The sequence below is a fragment of the Watersipora subatra genome, chromosome 8 (assembly GCF_963576615.1).
Source record: "Watersipora subatra chromosome 8, tzWatSuba1.1, whole genome shotgun sequence".
Taxonomy (NCBI): Eukaryota; Metazoa; Bryozoa; class Gymnolaemata; order Cheilostomatida; family Watersiporidae; genus Watersipora; species Watersipora subatra.
In genome coordinates this window covers 46,311,630-46,327,793 of record NC_088715.1, presented here as the reverse complement: position 1 = coordinate 46,327,793, position 16,164 = coordinate 46,311,630, and the positions used below count along the sequence as shown (strand labels likewise).

At 34.3% G+C, this 16,164-nt stretch overlaps 1 long non-coding RNA gene across 1 annotated transcript; it reads left to right on the top strand.

Annotated features, from left to right (window-relative positions):
• Positions 1-6,743: 6,743 nt before the first annotated feature.
• LOC137402175 (uncharacterized) lies at positions 6,744-14,282 on the top strand. Its single transcript, XR_010979483.1, has 4 exons — positions 6,744-6,806; positions 10,821-10,877; positions 13,581-13,703; positions 14,208-14,282. It is a non-coding gene; the product is annotated as an uncharacterized lncRNA (long non-coding RNA).
• The last annotated feature ends 1,882 nt before the right edge of the window (positions 14,283-16,164 follow it).

The window sequence follows — 16,164 nt, the reverse complement described above, 5'->3', positions numbered from 1 at the left end:
TCCCGAAAGCCCCGCCCACATTATGTCCGTCGCCTATCCTTGGGGCGGGGCCGTATATCATTGCCAACACTGAAAACTAGTTTCTTACTACCTTTGAAAATAATATACATAGGGATAGAGTTTTAAGGATGAGAAGTCTGCTGCAAACTGGATTTGAACTCACATTCTCCAGCTCTGCGGACATCCATATACCGTATCCAATTCAATACAATATTCTGTAAATCATGTTTTGCATTATCGTCAACAATATAATGCTATTATATAATTTTTACAAGCAAAATATTTTCATCCCGGCATAAAGCTTTTATTAAAAATATTCATCAATTCGTGGCCACTCACATAGTTTTAGCTGTTACAATAAGACAAATTCATCTACTGCAAGAAACTTAAACAAAACATGGTTTATACAGCACACATTCAAGTCTCTCTTTTCCCTTTATGGCAGTTTCTATACTGACAAAGCTGCTTCGGATGGTGGGACGACATAAACATCCTGTAATCAGTAACACAAAGGCAATAAAAATATGTCATTCATAAATATGTCATTCTAAAGCGTATCTACTGAAAGCTTTCAAATTGGGAGTTTGATAGACTGCGAGTGTAATTTTAAAAACAAATAAACGTTTAACAAAGGCACAAGTACGCCAAGCCAACGATTCGGAGCTTCGGTTCTGGAAATTAAAGATTTGCATTGATCAATCGATTTTCTTCACTTTCTACAAGTGAAAAGTGAACATCTAAAGTCAAATCATGAATCTAATTTACTAGATAAAACTGCCACAGAAAATTTGAAGCAAATGTAGCTAGGAGAACCGATAAAAAAACATAAAAAGATAATTAGTGATAGCAAAAATGTATAATTTTATTAATTAGTACATGTATTATTGAGTACTAAAATATTACCTTTAGTATATTCATCAATCTAAGCCATTGTATTGCTAGATGCTAAAGATTAGAAAGAAGCCATCAGAAATTCACTGTACATACGTATCTCGCACGCGCAGGAAATTACATTTCAGCCTCAAACAGGGAAATATAATCTGAATGTAAACTCAACAGGAAACTTTATAGGAGAATCATAGTAAAAGATAAATTTATCTCCATTTTCCAATCTTCCTCCGTAGAACTTTTACTACCTGATGCCAAGAAAACTCACAGTCACCTTCGCAGCAATTTTTACAATCATGTTGTTCGCCAATAAAACGTGTCGATCGAGTAATTCATTAAAGTAACGATGTTAATTAATTTAGTAAATATCGATGTCCATGCGATTTAATAATATAGTAATATTCCTAAATTTGAGATCACAGCCAACGCGTCTTACGACTGACAACATTTGTTACGGCCTATATAAAAATTCTACGCTGATGATTGACTAAGGAAGCTACCTCATATTTATCGCTCGTGGTTTCTTTTCAGATATATTGCTTGTGACGTCACGAAAGAAGCACCTGCTGGAACGTGAGCTTTTTAAAAGCGGGCCCCACTTAAATGCATATATCTCTGAACAAGGTTGGTCTACAAAGACAAAAATGGCATCAAATTGTAGCTGATGTTTCAGCCTTTTATGGGTCTTAATTTAATTAAATCAAATTTTTTGACGCAACCACATCTTTAAAGCCTTTGTAAGATATATAGTTGGGGTCTGAAAAGTGAAAACATGACAAGCTACATCAAATTTACATACTTGAGCAGTAGCAACTGCTTTGCTTCAAGGAAAGCTTTTAGAAGTTAATTTCTTTTCAGCCTTTGAAGTTTTTCGTGACTGTGAAGAATTTTCTAACAACAGACTTTAAACTTACAAAGAAATGTTGATCACTTGCAACATTTTATTAATTTGCAGTTTTAATAATGTCTATTGAAACAATGCAACTTGTTGTGGTGTATACTTGTACTTTTAGATATAACACTAGACCCATTCAAACCAAGCTCTTGCTGATTAAACTCCGCTAAACAATTGTAATGCAATCAGACTGCTGATTTGTGTGAATGGTTCAGAGTTGTGATGCGTTAAATCTGTACTGTGTAATTGCAGCTCAGTAAACAGTAATTTTTCACCGCATTACAACTTTACAAGGCAAAATGGACATTTTCTGTTACTTAAACCGTGCTCCTACTGTAATTTTCCTACTTTCATCCACTGCCTATTTACTTTCATGACTCATTACCTAAAACCCAGCAATTCATACATAGTACTAATGCACATTCTTAAAAACTTGAAACTGCATGCGTACTGCAATTGTGAATTAGTATGAAAATGATACTGTGAACCAGCTGACACTACTGACTTTCTAAGCATCTGTACTGCATTGTACAAGATCGTCCAATACTATTGTTAGCACTACTGAACTTGTCTAGTAAGTCCCATATCATATTCCAGATTCCAATCATATAAGCTACAATATGCTAGTGGTGATCAACTTGTTTGCCTAATTACATTCAAATTTTAATACCATCCACATCTTGCAATTGTGTTGCAATTTTCAACACTATACTTGATTTTGGAATGATATTTCATGAAAATCTACTGTGCATGTATGTACAATCAACCGTAATGCAGAGGTTTTTATTGCTTGTAACACTACGAAATGTACCTTAGCAACACTTCCACTGTATCTAGCATTGCACACTGTGCAGAAGGTAATACTGTCACTGAATCAATACTCATTAGTATGCATTATAAAAGACTTGTACAGCATGTATAGTGCATACTACCCATAGTAAAAGTTTGTAATGCAATTATCCTGACAGCATCATGGCTGTGACACACTTACTAGTGCTACTGCACGGCTAATGCAAATATATAGATGTCTAGACTGGCAATTGTTGAAATTGCTATGAGTTTTATATCCAAGCACAAGTGAGGGCAGTGCTCATTAATGAGTAGTTATGTTTTCTCATAATGGTGAAAACCCTGACCATGGTTTTATGTCAACTGTTAATCCGCTTAATCTGCAAGAATAACGTAATCCCCTACCAAAGCTAAGTGATTAGAATAACATAAAAATGTTTTGTGACCTTGTCTTTAAACCCTGCAGTTACATGATATTGACATGTTGGTATGAAGTTTATTTTACTGGCTAATGGAATAATTGGTAAAAGCAAGTGATGTTGTGTGGAAATAAAAGAAAAGAGCAATTATAATGACTCAAAAACTTAACAACTTTTAATAGCAAACCTTTTGCGAGATCAGGATATTTTGTGGCATCAAAGTTGCGGCATAGTATGCAGGCTAGTCTGTTGACGTGCTTTAGACAACAGAGATTAAAAAAACCCGAGGTACATCGAGCCCAATTCTATACCTATCAAACATCATCAATCTGAAACAAAACTTGTGTAGTGTTTCTAGCTTTTCCATAGCTCTATCTAATAAATATGAAAAAAAATTAAATGAAACAGCAAGCAGTTGCAGTGAATAACTTTGTTATATATGCATAGGACATGATATGTTCTCATGATTGGCCTATGATTTACAGACTAGCTAGATAAAAGGGGTAGCGAGAGGGATTTTCTGTGTTATGAGTCATTGGTTTAACATTACATAACCAGGCTTCATAATTGGTAGCTAAATGAAAGCAGTGGATGTCATTTGGAAACGACCTAGATACTGACATTTCAGTAGATGCTGTAATGCTGAGATAACATTTTACCAAATCTTTTACCTTGTATCAATGGTAGTGACAATTTGCCACTACACTGTGTCATCATAGCGCAGTAGCAAGTGATATTTCAGTGCAATCAAATCTTTTAATATGAGTAGGCTTTTACTTTATAGGCTTTAACATATATGTAATAAATTTAAATACTTATATTATTTTTAGATATTTACTTCAACAGATGTGTCCTGACTATATAACAGGTACATTTTTATTAAATACTAATAATCTTTCCAGTCTTTGGTTGTTGGGATGAATAAGATGGAGAGCTGCTGCTGCTTCTGCTGCGATTGGTGTGGCTGAGACTAGGACTATTTTAGGCACCGAGATGTGCACTAATTCTGTTTAGTTTTACGCATTCTCGGCTCATCTTGGTCTACTGTCTCCTCTAGACCTGGTCAGTAAAGCGGCAGTTGTTGTCCTGAGCAATATGGCTTAACAAGCTTACCCTATTGGTGATAAAGCTTCTAAGTTTATAAAGTTTTTTTTTTAAGTTTCAAAGTCTACAATATTTTCAATTTTATTCTACCAAGACGAGCCACAGAAGGCAACAAGGCAATTTTTTCTCAATTATTTTGTGTATTTCATTTTTAGCAAACTGTTGAACTTTTACACACATTAATATTTGTTACATTCACTGCCTATTTCTGATTTCATGTTTATTTTACAATTTATGGCTAATTCTATTCACTTGAGCTGTCTCTAAAACATTTGCACCAATATGTATATTTTAATCTGTTAGAAGTATTTGCAACTGTTTTATATTGATTTACATGTCATGTAGTTCACAATGCAGACTTCACATTGAGCCAGTTGGGTTAAATAGAGTCACATGAACCACAACTTCTCATCATTAAATCTAGCTCTCCATTATGGCTTGTTGCCCTAGATAGGGCATGTTGCTGCAATCACGTAATTAACTTCAAATTGACTGATTTGAAAAAAAAATTCATTGCCGCTTAATGTTAGTGTTTTTTAAACTTCTCTCATTGACAAGCAGTTAGTCATGATGCATTTCGCTTGCCAATAGCTTGTGAAATGTGTGCTGTTTTTTAAGCATTGCAGAAAGCCCTAAGATCTTCAAATAAATCCCATAGGCATACCAGATAGCAGAGATTACCAAAAGGGGTTGGCAAGGCATTAAAATCACTGGTATGGTTTAAACTTGTATGTCCTAGAACATGTTATACAATACAAAAATACTGTTTTTTAAAAATTGTGCTCAAATTTATGCACGCTTTCATCATTGCCTTTTAAACCAATAATTTGGCAAGTCTCTCCCAGCTATTGTTTTAAACATATATGTATATTGTCTATACATATTAGTGTACGTGCTGTAGCGTAGCGTATAAATTAAAACCATCAAAAATGTACAAGCCTGATAGTAAACTCTCTCTGTTATATTGAAATCATCAAAGAGTTACAATACTTTTTTGCATAGGCTAAGGTAAGGCCTGCTTCAAACCTGCAGACAGCTGTGTAAACCCCGAGTCTTCATTTATCCAACAGCCAAAAAATTAAACAAATTACGTAGCTGCGTATGGGCATACACCTAATTTAATTGTGCTGATAACCACATTTCTTTCTGTAGGATTTACTATCGCTTGCGTGAACTCGGAGTGCACTCGGGATCGAATCTAAGCTTCAAATCTAGCTCATTTAACTCATCTCATGTCAGCAACGCTTTTTAGTGCAAGTATTATCAATGGAGGACAACTGAGCTGGCAGAAGATCTATGTGGCTGCAAGTTTCTGATTTAGACCAACATGAGTAGGATAAAACTGTATTTAAGAAATGAAACAGATAATGAAAGCAGCAGGTATGTGTGCTTTTGCTTTAGATTTTACTTTACCTTGAACTTTGGGGACTACATTGGGCTACAGGATTTGTTGTTGTCGCTCATCCAAAGTAACAAAAATATACGACTTTCAATGAAAGCTTGGATGACTGTAGCTTAACATTTGCTTCATACTCAAGTCAAGTCAAGCTCATATGTCAAGCGATTTTCAGGAATCGAGTGTTGCGATCATTGGTAGACATTGGTAGATATGCATCACTGAATAATTTTCCATTGCTAGCTGGTTGTCGGATGCATGCTTTACGTTATATCCTTAAAATCCCAAATTTTTCCAACTTCTCAAAAATTCAAGTGATTCAAAGATCTATAACAAAATTTTAATTAAAAATGGTTTACAGAAAGAGTTTTTAATTGAATTCTGAAAGAATATATAATTTATATTGTAATACTCATACAAAAATTAGTTCCGTAGGCCTACTATATGCTAATCAAAGCTACCGTTTCAAGGCAAAGGTTAGCAGTAGTTAACCTTTCGGTATAGAGATTCAAGACAAAAAAATTCATGTAAAATAAACGTTTTATAATGCTAGAAGCCTAGAACTAAGTGCCAGCAAAGCTTTGCTAGCAAAGCTTTGTGAAGCGTATTAGATACACATGGCATGAGGAAAATCTGTTGCTGCAGATGTTTATATTATTGATTGATATAATTAATGTGGTTATGTAAACATTGACTGTAGCATATATTCTTTAAGGGGAAATATATATTTTGCCATAAGCCTTGTTTTTTTTTAAAACATTTTTTGAAGATTGACTAACCAAACATGAAACAGGTACATTAAAAATAATTAAGCTTTTCGTATACCCATTATTATGCTAGTTTGCAACGAATTTGCGTGTAGCCTATCATCAGAAAATTCAATGACCAAAATATGCCTGATATTTCTCCAGTATCCTGCAGGACATGTATTGTCTCCAGCTAGCTTTAGCTTTCAGAGCCAGACATAGAACCCAGTTCAAGCAATAAAGGTCATAAACTAGTAACAAGCATTAATTAAACATCTCTTTGTATATAGCTTAGTGTATGGCATTATGTAATCTCATACCTGTTGGCTGTTTAGCTCAGAGAAAGAGCTAATCTCATCAATCACTGTCAACAGGGTGTCAACAATCACTGTCTCTGTTGGCTGGCACTGGCTACATGCATTACTCATGTGTCTTTGTGTAACTTGTGATGTACTCTCTAACTTGGTCCACATAAATGCATGCTAATAATCAAATGTCTTTTTTTCTTGTAGAGTGTGACATTGTGTTTCGTAATAATGCTATAATGCCTGGCTTGCTCTTGGTTGCAGGTATGTACTGACAAGATAAAACAATCTGACTTTTTTTCATTTTTTTTCCAGGCTTTCATTTATATGGTCTCTAATTTAGACAACAACTGCGACGACTTAGCTTTTAGCTGTGCACTTTTCTTGTTGTTTTGTTATCGTTACTTATGCCAACAGAAAATTTAATATTCACATTGTTTTTATATAGTAATGATAATAGCAAAAAGAGTACAATTTAAAATAGTTTTTCTCTGTAATTACCAAAAATCATTTAGCAACCGATATAGTTCTAGTCATAACATTGAAATGAATATTTTCATGGTGTAGTATCCTGGTTAGCCTCTGAACCTTGAGTTAAATGTATTCTGTTTTTGTCTAATTTAAAAGTTTTGAGCTATTGAGACATACACTGACCCTCGTATAGAGATAAACCCTGTCTTTAACAATGATGATTTCAGCCAGCTTTCAATAACCTAACCAACAGACCTTACCCATTCTGTGTTGTGCTGTCCTTGTATTGTGGTTGGTTTTTGTTAGTGCAGAGTAGGTGAGAAGTAGGATACTTGAGCCAATAAAAGAGTTACATTTTTAATATGAAATAACTAAGGTTTTTTCGCGTTGTATTTATAATTTTGCATGCTCTTAGAGCTTGGTTAAGTGCATCGGTGAACATGGTTTTACTTTTGCTCTCTCAACTGCATTCAAATAATTTCATATAGTAAAGTCAATGGGCCATCGATCTTTGAAGAAAGATGCATGGGTCAGTATGGAGGATTCAGAGGCCACCACTTGAGGAAACTTGGGCATAAGGGCAAATTTCATGATCTTAGGCTATACATATAACTGAAAGCTTTTCATTTAATATCTTATTACAGCACTACCCATAACACTATTTGACGTATAGATTTTTGCTGCTTTCTTTTTATAAAACTATGGTATTGGCTAAAAGCGTAAATTGAATGGGTTATGATAAAATTATACTTGGCCGTTTGACCCATCTATCCGTTTTTGCGCTTGCATTGCAGTAGATTAGTTGGGCCAACTGGTCCAACTACCCTCATCCTTAATGGCCCATGTATACCCAGCTTATAACTTTTGTAAAGTGCCATAACTCTCAAGTTATTTACAGATTAGTTTTAAATTTTGTCTCAAATCGGTTAAAAGATGTTTATTTATGTTAAAAACAAAAATTTGAGTAAACGTCATTCATTTGCTGCATGTTAAACCTGCTAGAATATTAAGTAAATTTACGAAACAGTACTGATGAAAGGTAACTTACCTCCATGCTTGACATTTTCACTTTGACAGAAACTAAGATGGCAGCAGTGACCTATTTTGGATTGGACAATATTATACAAGCAATAGAAAACTAAAATAAAGTAAACAATTTCTAATAATGGGATACCTATGTATCCCCTGTTTCCATATATCCCACTTCTCCCCTAATATTTGTCCTGAGTAATTATACTCACTGGAAATGTGAGTTTATCTTCTCTCAATTTTTGGCATTAGAAAGTTTGAGTATTTTTATCATGTTTGCTAGAATTTTGACTTCTGAGTTCGAGTTTGGCACATGAATTATTGAAGCACAATGAATAAATGTTGGGATTAGTCGCTTGAAAGATGTGCGATACTCAACAACTATGCCTGCTATGGACTAATGCATCTATGGAAATAATTATAATTGTATTTTAATATCACAATTACTATTCTGGTGTTATGGATTAAATTAGGCTGCTGAAATATAACACTGGATATCTAACATGTTTCAGTCAATGCTACTTGCTAAATTAAGTTTGAGCAGGGTAGTGTTTTTAAAAGTTTACTCTCTATTCTTTGGATTTAAGATTCAATGTTTTTGTAGTTGTACCTGCAAAATGATAGAAAATCATTTTCACCTGTAATTACAATTTAAGTACATGGAACAGTACTTGAATTGTTCCATATACTTGAAGAAAGAGATAGAGATAAAGTTATAGCGACCAAAAAAGGTAATTGACATGGTATGGCTAAATATGACAGGGTTGTTATTCACTGCTGCCACATTCAAGGCAAGGCCAATGTTTTCACTGTGGTTTATCTAGTATTTTGCAATATTATCACAGACTCATTATACACGCATTATGTGGCTCTCGGAGCGAATAAGAGTCAGGCTTATAGGGCAGAGCTAGCTAGAGAGTGGCAAAACACACCTGTGAATAATAAAACTTGATCGGAAACACTTACTAGAACCAACATCTTCGTACATACATACAGCACTAAGCTGGGACAAGAACCCACCAGAGCACGCAAGCCAATAATAGCTAAAGCTGAAGCATAATAGTCATAAAAGCTGAAGCAAGCGGTAGAAATGTCAAGTGATTCGCAGGAACTGATAATTGCAGGGCTTTGTGAAGCGTATTAGATATGCATGACATGAGAAAAACTCTTTGTCGCGGATTTACATATTATTGATTTTATTGAATGATATTAATTCATTCGCACCTGCCTAATTTTTAGGCGATTTGCCCCAGATACCGCTGATTTTCGGAAAGTTGCCGTAATTCAAATTACTACTACAAAAAACAAACTTAAGATAATTTACTCATTTAAATTTCACAAGAACCAGCCAACTCTCCGTTTTCAAATTATATTATATTCATACAAACAACTCGTATCCCTTTTATGTAGATTCATGCATCAAAGAAGGTAGTTTTAGGAAATTTCCAATTTTCAAAAAAATGTCATTTGCTGAAACAAAGTTAGATTTGCACCATAAAAATTGCAAAATATACTAAGTTTGACTGAAATTAGTTATTTATTACAGACAATACATAGTTATAAAGATTATTTATACAGATGTAGTTAGTCACGAACACGAAAATCATGAAACTTCAAATTTTTCCCAACGAGAAACTTTGAATTTTTTCTTCAAACAAATGCATAGCAAATCTATATGCCAATATAACACGAATAAAACTTCATGAAAATGTTTCAAATAATAAAAATATGTTCAATAACTCTGTTCTTGACTTTTCAGATATCATAGACAGCTCTCAGAACCAATATGATCCTATCGAAACTGAAAGATAACGTCAGTCTGACTACAGCTGGCAGCGTGAAGAATGCATTTTTATTCGAGCATAACGATTCAAATTGGCAAAATTAAAAGTTAATAGAAACTTTGAAACATTAAAAATAATGTTTTAATTTGGTTTATGCAGTCTTTCAGTGTCTTACCACTTTTTGATCTGCATATTTACTGCTGAAGTTGAAAAAAGATTATCACAAACGATAAAATTTCAAGTCAGCATGATGATTTCCGGTTTTGGTAAATATTGAGATAGGTGTACTAATCGGGTTATAACTTTTGTCGGAGATGTCACAGAAGCATATTTTAAAGTTTGTCTGATTGGCCAGAAATTTTTCTTTATAGCGAATTAAAAGTATTATTTTATAACTAAAAAATAATGATGCAAAGAGTTGGTAAATTTCAGACGCGAGTAAACACGTGTTGAGTGCCTGACAATGTTATAAATACGCATGTTAACTTGCATTAACTCGCGCATGGGTGCGAATGAGTTTATCTGGTTATGTAAACATTCACAGTAGCAGATATTATTTGAGAGAAAATGACTATTTTGACTTAGCCTTGCTTTTGTTTGTAAACATTTTGTTGAAGATTGTCTAACGAACCATGATACAGGTACATGCAAAATCGTGAAGCTCTTCGTATACACATTAATATGCTAGTTTGCAAGTTTTTGTCTCGAGCTTTAGCTTTCAGAGCCAAACATAGAACCCCGTTCAAGAAATAAAGGTCTTAAACTAGTAAGAAGCATTATTTAAACACCCCTTTGTATATAGCTGAGTGTATGGCATTATGTAATCTCATACCTGTTTGCTGTTTAGTTCAGAGAAAGAGCTAATCTCATCAATCGCTGTAAACCACATGCTGGCACTGGTTACACTCATTACTCATGTCTTTGTCTAACTGGTGATGTACTGTCTAACTTGCCAACATAAATGGATGCTAATCAATTGTCATTTTTCTTGTAGAGTCCGATATTGAGTTTCGTAATAATGCTACAATGCCTGGCTTGCTCTTGATTGCAGGTATGTACTGACCAGATAAAACGATCTAACTTTTTTCCATATTTTCTTTCCAGGTTTGCATTCATATGGTCTCTAATTTAAACAACAACTGCCAGGACTTAGCCATTAGCTGTGCGCCTTTCTTGTTGTTTTTTTTACTGTTACTTATGCCAACAAGAACTTTAAAATGGTATTGTTTCATATAACAATAATAACAACATAGAGTTACTACTTAGAATAGTTTTTCTCTGTTATTACAAAAAATCAAAATTTGCATTCAATATAGTTCTGGTGATAATATTAAAATGAGTATTTTTATGGTTTAGTCTCATGGTTAGCCTCTGAGCCTTGATTTCAATGTATTCTGGTTTTGCTAACTGCAAGGTTTTAAGCTATTGAGACATTCACTGACCCTCCAATGAAAATAAAGACTGGTTTTAACTCTTTCGCTACCGTAAGCCGATATATCAGCTTTAGTGGTAGTTCAAGTACAGGCCGTAAGCCATATATCAGCTTTAGTGGTAGTTCAAGTACAGGCCGTAAGCCATATATCGGCTTTAGTGGTAGTTCAAGTACAGGCCATAAGCCATATATCGGCTTTAGTGGTAGTTCAAGTACAGGCCGTAAGCCATATATCATCTTTAGTGGTAGTTCAAGTACAGGCCGTAAGCCATATATCGGCTTTAGTGGTAGTTCAAGTACAGGCCGTAAGCCATATATCGGCTTTAGTGGTAGTTCAAGTACAGGCCGTAAGCCATATATCAGCTTTAGTGGTAGTTCAAGTACAGGCCGTAAGCCATATATCAGCTTTAGTGGTAGTTCAAGTAAAGGCCGTAAGCCATATATCGGCTTTAGTGGTAGTTCAAGTACAGGCCGTAAGCCATATATCAGCTTTAGTGGTAGTTCAAGTACAGGCCGTAAGCCATATGTCGGCTTTAGTGGTAGTTCAAGTACAGGCCGTAAGCCATATATCAGCTTTAGTGGTAGTTCAAGTACAGGCCGTAAGCCATATATCAGCTTTAGTGGTAGTTCAAGTACAGGCCGTAAGCCATATATCGGCTTTAGTGGTAGTTCAAGTACAGGCCGTAAGCCATATATCGGCTTTAGTGGTAGTTCAAGTACAGGCCGTAAGCCATATATCAGCTTTAGTGGTAGTTCAAGTACATGCCGTAAGCCATATATCAGCTTTAGTGGTAGTTCAAGTACAGGCCGTAAGCCATATATCAGCTTTAGTGGTAGTTCAAGTACAGGCCGTAAGCCATATATCAGCTTTAGTGGTAGTTCAAGTACAGGCCGTAAGCCATATATCAGCTTTAGTGGTAGTTCAAGTACAGGCCGTAAGCCATATATCAGCTTTAGTGGTAGTTCAAGTACAGGCCGTAAGCCATATATCGGCTTTTCAATATGGTTTCACTTTTCTTTTAATTATGAAGCCTATAGAACAGCTAGACTAATCAAATTTTGTCTCCAGTGAAACAACCTTGTTGCCAACTTCTTGCTATCAATGTAAATATTTTTAGCTAAATATTGTCAACAAATCGCGGTGATAAATGTAGTGACCGTAAAACGATATATCGGCTTATCAATAGGGTTTCACTTTTCTTTTCATTGCGAAGCCTACACATTAGCTAGACCAATCAAAATTTGTCTCCAGTGAAACAATTGTGTTGCCAATCACGTGCACCTAAAAAAATTTTGTTTCAACTAATCCATTTCTAATTATTTTTTAAAACGGTGAAACCAGATCGTTATCGTCATAGCAAGGAAAAACACACTGCGTTCGTTCAACACAAATAAAACGTTCGATATTGTACAAGAGTAAAAATCACCTTGTAGAAAATTTTTTTTGAATAGGATGCATTTTACAGTAAAGTGATATCTGCTTTTATTCTCGAGATATTGCTTAATTACTAGCGGTATATCAGCTTTTCAAAAAGTTGGTTCATTAATTTGGGCAGAATATTCATTCGGTAAGATTTTAATGTGGTAGTGAAAGAGTTAAAGGTTTACTTGCATCAAAATTTATATTACAGTTATTTAGTATGGAAAGATTAACCAAGTCTTACTTTGTTGTGTTGTAGGGGGAAAATATTTTACTAACTATATTTTTCCAGTATATTTTGAGTCATGAAATGATGATGAGCGTGTGCTGGATGGATATGATCTGTAAATTTTTTTACGAGTTTTTAAAATTGTACAAAAGTTTATAGTTTCAGCCCGAACAATGGTGAAATACCATTTTTTTCTGTTTGATGACATCGGTGGTAGGTTTTTTACTAGTGTTTGATCAAATATCATTATACTATTCTTTGGATCGCTGAAAATATTGCCCAGGTTTACTGACACGCATTGATAAGATCGGCAAGGATCAAAGCGTTAAAACTTGACATATCATCAATTCATGAATTTTTACAGGTTTATATTTATATTTAACGACTATGGTATTATCTTATTGACATGGAATTACTTAATTTATTTGAAAATTTTAGCACTTTAACTAGCAGAGGTGCTAGATGTCTACTGACCCAGGCTTGGGTAATATTTCATAACAAAGGCTAGTACAAAGCCATTTGCCCAGCTGCTTGCATTGAAAGCTGCTCATCCATAACAGCTCATGTATTGCTTTCCAGTTGGCAAGCACTTTATGTATGCCTATATCAAATTTATCGGCATGTCCACCAACATATCAACTGGTCGTGGATCAGTAGTTTGTTATCTGTTTAGGCCTACGTAGTCATTAAAGTCATCTTTCCTGAGAGATGTTACAATGATGAACAGATCTCAAATGCTAGTTCAACGCTTCTTCCCAGTCATTGGATGCGTAACCAACCTGATTTTCAAGGGCTGGTAGGTCATCCTTAACTAGTTCACTTAATAAGCTTTTTACTCAATGACCTCACATAGACCTTTCAACACATTAGTTTCAACACTTGTTGCCATTTGTCTGTTGCTTTGAATTTCTTTGCATAAAGTGAACCTTTTTGCGGTATAATTTTAATTTATTTTAGACTTGATCGATACCCCAAACTTTTTTTTTAACTTTTGATAAACGCGATAATAATACCTCAAAAAATACCATAACGCATCTATTTTGATGCAACAACACTCTATCTTTCAGTCCTACTCCCATCCTTCAATAAAAAATGGCCCTCAATTTTTCAAACAATTGCTTTAAGTGGTCTCAAATAGCAGTACCATTAAAATAGAGTTAGCATTCAAATATAGGTTTAACGGTAGCCCACTTTCAACATGTCTGCAAATACCAAATAAAAGATGGTCAGAGGCTCAATGCATAAAGGGGTCATCAACTTTCTTACTTAATATTATGTTACAAACATTTTACTTTTGTAGAAGTTGTTTGATCTGGAGAATAAAGATGAGCTCTCCACACCGAACTATAGTCCCTCGATCATTTCCTCATAGAACCAATCATACGGTCTACAAGTTTTTAAAAAAGCTAAAGGGTGAGTTTATGAGCCCTTGTTTTTTTAGTCTTGATCTTTTGATGATTATAGTTGGCTCTGGAGACTGCAGTCATTAATTACATTGGGCAGTTGGCTAAACCAAAATACCATAGCACTGGCAATCAAAAAAATAACTAAAACAATAGTTAGGATGCAAAATACTAATGTATGAAGTTGTATGTACAAATTATCCGTTTTTTATATTTATGTACAGTATTTCAACTATGTATAAATTTAGTATAAAGTTTATTAAAATATTATTATTAAATATTAATATTTAAATGTTAATATAAAAATATTAACCATTTTTGCAAAGTTTGACTGATTTTTTTAATGAGTTTAATTTGGGTTCTCAGAATTGAAACGTTTTAAAACACAAGCAGGTTTGTACGTAGTCCATTAACTGAGTGCATACAACAGGCTGTGCAGTGCAGCTCAGCACAACGTACGCGTTTAGCCAAGATCAATGTTCTATGGCTCTTACAAAGTTTTCCGTACAAAACACGTTTTTTAGTGAGTAGCTGATTAATTGATTAATTGATTAATGGATTACTGATTGCTTCCTATTTTATTAGCAAAAGAGGCCGAGAACACGGCCGAGCTCACACTGCAACACACTTTTAGCTTTTTGTTCGCATCTTTAGATGTAAAATTTTCTGTTGATTGATGTGTATATAAAAAATCTCATAGGCGGCGGGTTCAAAAATAGGGGCCATGCTAACCTGAGGGCACACTTCATTCATTGGTGAAAGTTAGGTCTTTAACAAAAGCCATTACATTTATGAGAATAGCGATTTGTATACCAAAATATGTTGTATTCTAATAAATAGTGTATTACGTTGTTCTATATAGAACGATATGGTAATGATGCTACCATATCACTACCAGGCACACTGGCTTTTTAGCTATAACTAAAAAACAACTTGTATTAACCGTTTTAGGCAACACTCTTGCTCACCTAAATTCTGGAGTTTTCTGTTCATGTAATAATATTATGTTTTCCAAACTATGATACAATTAAAAGTGCTCTTGTGAATCCTGGTCATCAAATGTTTTTAGCATTTTTTTATAACATCAAGTGGCAATTAAATTTTCCTATTTAATAATAATAATTTATTGTGTTTTCCAAACTATGATACAATTAAAAGTGCTATTGTGAATTCTGGTCATCAAATTTTTTTAGCAATTTTTTTATAACATCAAGTGGCAATTCAAATTTCCTATTTTCCAGCAAGATCAATAAATTTTTAACCCCTCTTAGCATTTTCAACATATTGAAGAGTGAAGTAATAATTTGTGGACATGATCCACAATAATCATGAACTTGTGGTATGACTCTTACTCTGTTTCTTACATCAAGCCTGCTTATAAACACGCTGTCAAAATGCAGTTGCATTTAAAGGTCGACTCGCAACAAAATTTACATTAAAGTTATTTGGTATCAAAAAATTCACCATGTCTTACTCTACTGGGTTGTAGGTGCAGAATTTGTAGAATGGTAATTACAAGCTCTTAAAAGCTCAAAAATGAACAGTTAATCGCAGCCATCAGGAAAACATCGTAGGTTAGAATCCCTGTATTTTGATTACGTACTCAACTCAATGTAGTTATTGTTCTGACATGCAGTGTTATCACGTAAAATTAAAGGCCAATCACAGCCTCGGTATAAAACGTCTCGTAGCACTAGTTTATGACAAACACTTTGGGTTCTACCGGGAAGCTCTCATCAAATATACATGCTCAATTATAAATGCTCGCTACTTTACAATTTTTTCAGCTTGGTGTAATTTTTTTGTCGTAATTTGATCATGTGACCCATAATTCCTGTCAAAAAGCATGAACAA